Genomic DNA, 6,549 nt, shown 5'->3' with positions numbered 1-6,549 from the left:
AGTTGGTCATCGTTAAAAAGACTTTTAAATGAAAGAATTATCAATGCATGTAACAACACTATTCAAGAATTACTTAGTTACTATTCATACTTTGTTAATTGCTCATAGTTCCCCCAACCCTAGTTGTGGATTTAGTTACCCATGCTAGCAAGAACACAATTCATAATTGTAGAAGAAGAATTCATGAACTTACATAATGAGTAGAAGAAACCTGTAATCTTCAATTGAAATTCAAAGCAAGAATCTTTATAAACCGAAATTAGGAAATCAAATTGCTAATGTTTTGCAAGTTAATTCCCAACAAAATACCAAGAACTAAAAATAATACTATGGTGTCTAACCCCCAAAAATGAGGTTTACATACCCAATTTATAGAAAACATTGTCCTAAACAAAAAGGAAACGAAATAAGGAAATAAACTGCTGGACGCGGGTTTGATCTACGAGATTGACCTACGGTCTGTAGGTCCCTTCCATGGCTCAACACTTTGACATTTTCTCAGAAGCTGGAACCTTCAATCTTTCAGATACAAACGACGGACCTACAGAACACACCGTAGGTTGACCTACGGTCCGTGGGTCCCCTTCTATGGCTCCATGAACTTTTCATAAGGTACTGGAACTCAAAATCTTTGATACAAATGACAGACATGCAGGACGGCCCGTAGGTCGACCTACGGTCCGTCAATGTCCACCGTTTCCACACTTGGTTAAGACTTCCCTGATGATCATTCTACGCCACCCACCTACGGACCGTGACTGGACCTACGGTCCGTAGGTCACTTCCGTGGGTGGACACTTCTGTAGAAATTCAATTGTCTCTCTCCCGACCTCGTCCAAGTCTATTTCCTACAAATTTAGCATAATAAACATTAGTTCTAATACAAAATGTCCCTAGACACACACAAATCTTATGTGAATGTATTAAAAATACCATAAACTCGCGGTATATCAACACCCTCAACTTAAATTCGTTGTTTGTCCTCAAGCGACGCACTTAGACTCTAAACGACACTTGTGTAGAAGCAGACATACAAACTCAAGCAATCACATGGCTATTTCAATCCATCCCACTCTCTCAGTGCAAATATTTTCTCTCAGACTCAACAAGCTAACTCATTCGGATCAAGATATGACAAAGATCGACCAACAGCCACAACATACACTTTTTCACAATCACCAAGGTACAAACTTTCTGATAATGTCACTAGTTCCCTCACTTCAAACGAAATCCTTTTCACACAGAAGATATGAATTTTAGAGTTTTAGGATTCATTCAACACTCACGCTCAGAAGTGACTTCAAGTATCATTAGTGTTCAATACCATAGGCTTACCCTTATTTTCACTGCTTAGACTCTCCAAACCAGTTGCTAGGATCACTATAGGACTTTTTTAGATTGTAACGTAGGCTCAGGGTCAGGTGTGGTACATTTGGGTACTTTTTAGTGACTTTCTGCCCTCCTTGAAATTACATTGGCTATTGACCTCTTCCTTGACCTATTTTTGATGTCTTTTCATTCCACATTCTTTCCCTTAACTCTTTTCAACATGGATGCGACTTTTGAGTTTGTGACACTTATATGTTTTTCTTTTTCACTTTCTTCTTTTTCTTTCACTTTATTTTTCACACTTTCACTTATCACATTTTTGTCTTTTTTGCACAAAGTCACATCCTCTTTCTTTCTTTTTCTCTTTTCAACACTAGACTCTTTTCATACCTTTTTTTTCATTTGGTTTCCTCTTTCATAGCCACCCTCAACTTATGCATTTTGCATTAGTTGAGGTGAACATTGTTCGATGTCGGACCAGGGCCAAGATCAACGTCGCTTTTGGCTTAGCCACCCTCAACTTAGGCTTTTGGCCTAAGTCAAGATGCACATGTCCAAGTAGGGACCGGGGCCAAGACAATATTTTAAGGGAAGGTGAGTTAGGTGAATCAAAAGAAATGGTTAATTTTAGGCTCAAATATTTGGATCAAAAGGGAACAATGCTACCATTAGGTTAGCTCATTTTAGGCTTAGTGGACTAATTTGAACAATGACCTATGATCACTTCCCAACTTCTAGCCTAGATTATCCTAGCAGGACCAACGGGGAAAGTTCTAAATTGGCACAAAACTGTTTGAACATTCAACTATCCTCACACACTCTTGACACCTTGTTTCATTATCAGATTATCAGATTACCCAGTTCATGTTTTTAGCTTAAGTCATGAGGTCAAATCGGTTCTTATCATGTCACATTTAGATCTAACACATTCAACTCATCAAGACTATAGATTCATCACAATTCAACAATTTTTTGACAGGGATATTTTTATCATGCTTTTATTTTTCATTACTCCTACACATACATTCCTACACATGCCGGTTCAACAAAAATTAAAACAGTCTCTTGGGGAAAAAGAACATAGGCAAGAAAACCCCAAGAGAGGATTATGAGTTGGGTTACTCAGACTTCACCCTATCACTCACAATCCATTTACCCCACCCCCAACAAAATAAAGTGCAATTGTTACTAATGCACAAAAAGTAAAGAATAAAGGATCGGGTAAAGCAAACCTGTGGCACAAAGCGCCGAAGACCTATCAACAAGCGGGTGGGTTCGGTTTCTCAGATCTCGCTGGATCAACAATCGGGTCACCCTCAGTAGTGCTAACATCTCCTCTCACCGCACCATCAGTAGTGCTCACACTGCTAGAGGCACCAACACCTACCTCCCTAGCCCGCTGCTGGCGCATCTCCTCATCAACTATAGAGGCCCTCTGTGCTACCTCAAGCTCTTGGAGCTACCTCTTGCTTGCTCTCCCGACCTTAGTATCATCAGAAACCCGACTGGAGTGGGGGTGCTTCCCAGCATGACGGGAAGAAGCATGAGGTGGCATCTCGTCCCCGAATAGAGCATCGAACAACGTATTATCAACCGGTGTTGTAGGGGCTGACTCAGGCTCGGTCTCTAGTGGAGTTAGGAGGGTGTCAAGATCAGCTCGAAGACTAGCTAACATCGTCTGGAAAGTAGAGACATCTGTGGTGGGGGCTGGTTGCTCTAAGACACGAAACTCCAAAGCATCAAGACGCTGGTGCACGGTTTGAACCTTTCGGTTCATCATCTGTTCCATCCGCTGCTCCACCCTAGTTGCAGACTCCTCAATCGCCAGTGCATCCACGGCCTCATAGGTTGAAGCAGGCTAGCCATCTGAGTCTCCAACTTCTAGACTCGATCTAAGGGCACAACAATAAACCCTGAAGCGTCAGTGGCTCTGGATGCGCTAGGGGACTGACTGGTGGCTGGAGAATGGGAAGTCGGGGCATCCTTAGTAGGGGCTAGAGGGGCAGGATCCTCACCCTACATCTGCTCCACATCAGCAACTAAGTCTGCTCCTAGTGGTGCCACCTCAACCTGTAGATCTCTACGCGGTGCAACCACATTTGCCTCATCTCGAATCAGGCTTATATCCAGGGTTTTGGTCGCCTGAATCAATTTATCATAATGCCAAACTGGCACTCCAGAGTCCCTGCACAAATGAAAAAGGAGGCACGGGATAGAGTAAGTGGTGGTGGACTTGAAGGCCCTCTCATGTACCTCCGCAATAATCAAGCGGGCAAAATCCATTTCGAACCCAGCAACTAGGGCTGCCACCATGACTGTGCGGTCCCAAGTAACAACATTGTCTGCCTGCGTAAGAGACACTCTGTTTCGCACCAATAGCCAGAAGAATTTGTATACAAAAGTCAAAGTGGCCTTTTAGGTGCCTCCACTCGGGTTGCTGACCCACTCAGCGCGCTCTCTATCAGTAGCAAGGTGATGGGCCAACCAGCGCAATAAAGTCTCCCTCAGCTCTCTATTCTTATGGAATGCCCCGCTCCTCACAATGTCCCAACAGTAATCAAATTTGCCTGTGTTGATCTCTAGAGTGTGGCCCAGGCCTTAGAGGAATCTGTAAATAGTAGCTTCCGATATATCAACCGAGACCCCACGAACTAGTGTAGCCTTGAGTGGAGGCTGGGCGGTGGGCTTGGCCTGTCTGTCAATCAAACCTCGGAGGTGGCTGCATAGATATATAGAACTCCTTCACGATCTCCTCAGTATAGGACCCTGGGCTACGGGTCATCCACTCGCACCTGTGTCTCTTGAAGAGCTCATGAATGGAAGGCATTGTGTGCAAGCTGCCTAACCTGGCGCTCATCAGTGACTAATCGAGCCATCTTCTCCTTCTTAGTTATCATCCGGGAATTCTTTATATTTGCCATTGACCACTTACACACCACCGGTTTGGCTCCTCAGCAACTGCAACAGGCTTGGTGTTAGGTGGTACGGGAATGTCCCCCGCACTAGTAGCCTCATCAGACGAGGCAGTCCTCCCATGTTAGCTAGAGCCGGATGTGGAGCTGGAATCCGAGCCGGAGCCAATAGCGGACTCAGAGTCGAAAGCAGAACTAGCCGGTGAACCGATTGGTGTATCCCCTTCATCAGACTAGGGGCCAGTGACCACGTCGGAAGTCACCAGCCGGGATTGATTTCGGGGAGTGTGAGGTGCTGTAGGGGCTGTCCTGATGGCAGGTGGAACATATGCGGGATCAGTCTCTGCATCAGTGTCTTCATCAATTAGCCGAAAAGTCGGCGCCACAAATTTGGACTTACCCTTTGGTGCCCAAGTCAGTGCTTTCTTAGGGGCTATGGTACCTATAGAGGCTTAGTTAGTACCAAAATAGACCAATGACACACTCGAAATATTTTTAGAACAAACAACAAACCAAAACGAAAAACAAAAAAAAGTTCAAATAGTAGCTTCAGTGGCCACCTAATGTCCATGGGTTGACCTACGACCATGGGTCCCTTCCTTAGGTCAGAGGTCCCAAAATGTTAGGCTCTGATGGGAACCACGGATGTGCAGAATGGTCTGTAGGTTGACCTACAGACCGTAGTCCACCTCCGTGGTTCCACACTTAGTGGATTCTTTATGTGCAACAGACCCACGGACCTGATCTACGGTCCGTAGGTTGACCTACGGTCCATGGACGAGGTCTCGTAAGTCAGATCTGTGCCAGGTATCAGACATGCCTCATTTTTAAACCATTTTTTTCAACAATTCAAACAATCAATCTAAGTCTAATTATGCATTTCAACACAATTTATGATTGTTTGTCATCCCTAGGGTTCCGATTACTCCTTATTTAACATTTATTGCATACAAATCTAGAAACCCTAAGTCGAAACTTCCATTTAGACTATTTTCTTTAAGTTACTTGATTACAAAGACAACACAATCACATTCTATCATCCCAAGGGTGTTTCTAACTACAGTTCCTCATGCAATTTCTTACAAAAACAACCCAAGGTCAAGATCCACTTCATTACTTCATGTATTGAACAATGAATATCAAAATTCAGAGTTAAGTTGAAATCGTTTACCTTACAAGTATTTGAAATGGGTGATTGTGTAATGCAATAGACTCCTTAGACCGTGTGACACCGAACTCGGACCTTGAACTCTTTTGGTGAGGGGAGAATGGGAGTGATCAGATTTAGGAAAAAGAGGAATGGAAATTTGGGAGAGGAGATGGTAAGTATGGGATATGGGAGTGATTTGGGGGATATAATTATGGAGTTTTGGGATTTGAAGGGGTTGGAAACGGTTAGGAGGGAAGATGAGAAGTGGGGGATTAATTTAAAAATGAAGAGATTTATTAAAAAAGGGTGCGGGTCGGGTCGACAGAACCCTAACTTTCGACCCACGAGACCCCGTGTACGGGTCGTGGGTCGACCTACGGACCATGGGTGGGGTCCGTAGGTCACTCAACACTTAGAAAATGCAGAGGACTTACTTGGGGGTGTATGGACACCATTCACGGTCCGTGGATCAATCTACGGACCGTCGATGGGGTCCGTAGACCTCTGCAACAGACATTTTTCTGCAGATTTGGCTTTTCATCCCTACACATGTAGCAACCGTTAGGACTTTCTTTTTACATTTTCTAGACACTTTTTTAGACACGGACCCTATTCTATATCTAGCCAACACTAAGACAAAAATAAAACACCAATCTAAAGAATTACAGAAAATCAAATGAACAAAGCAAACCCCTAAATCGAAAAGAAAAACCTATAGTTGGCTAGATTGTACATCTTGGGTTACCTCCCAAGCAGCACTTGATTTAACGTCAAGGCACGACGCAAGCCTCTTGATTACTCAGACTTTAACAAGATAGTAAGCCTTAACCACTTCTTGCATATTCTTTTCTTTGCCCATGTAGACCTTGATCATTTGCCCGTTTACCTTGAACCTTTTGCCCTCATTGTTCTCGAGATCGACCGCTCCATGTGATAACACTTGAGTGACTATGAATGGCCCGGTCCACTTGGACTTGAGCTTGCCAGGAAATAAGCGCAACCTAGAGTTGAATAGAAGCACCAGATGACCCACAACAAACTCACGCTTTTCAATCTTTGGATCATGATACTTTTTCATCTTCTCCTTGTACAAGGCTGAACTTTCATAAGCTCTTAGGCAAAACTCATCAAGCTCATTCAAGTCAATTACTCTCTGAT

The sequence above is a fragment of the Solanum tuberosum genome, unplaced genomic scaffold (assembly GCF_000226075.1).
Source record: "Solanum tuberosum cultivar DM 1-3 516 R44 unplaced genomic scaffold, SolTub_3.0 scf00137, whole genome shotgun sequence".
Taxonomy (NCBI): Eukaryota; Viridiplantae; Streptophyta; class Magnoliopsida; order Solanales; family Solanaceae; genus Solanum; species Solanum tuberosum.
The sequence above is the reverse complement of the archived record's forward strand: the minus strand, read 5'-3'. Positions refer to the sequence as shown.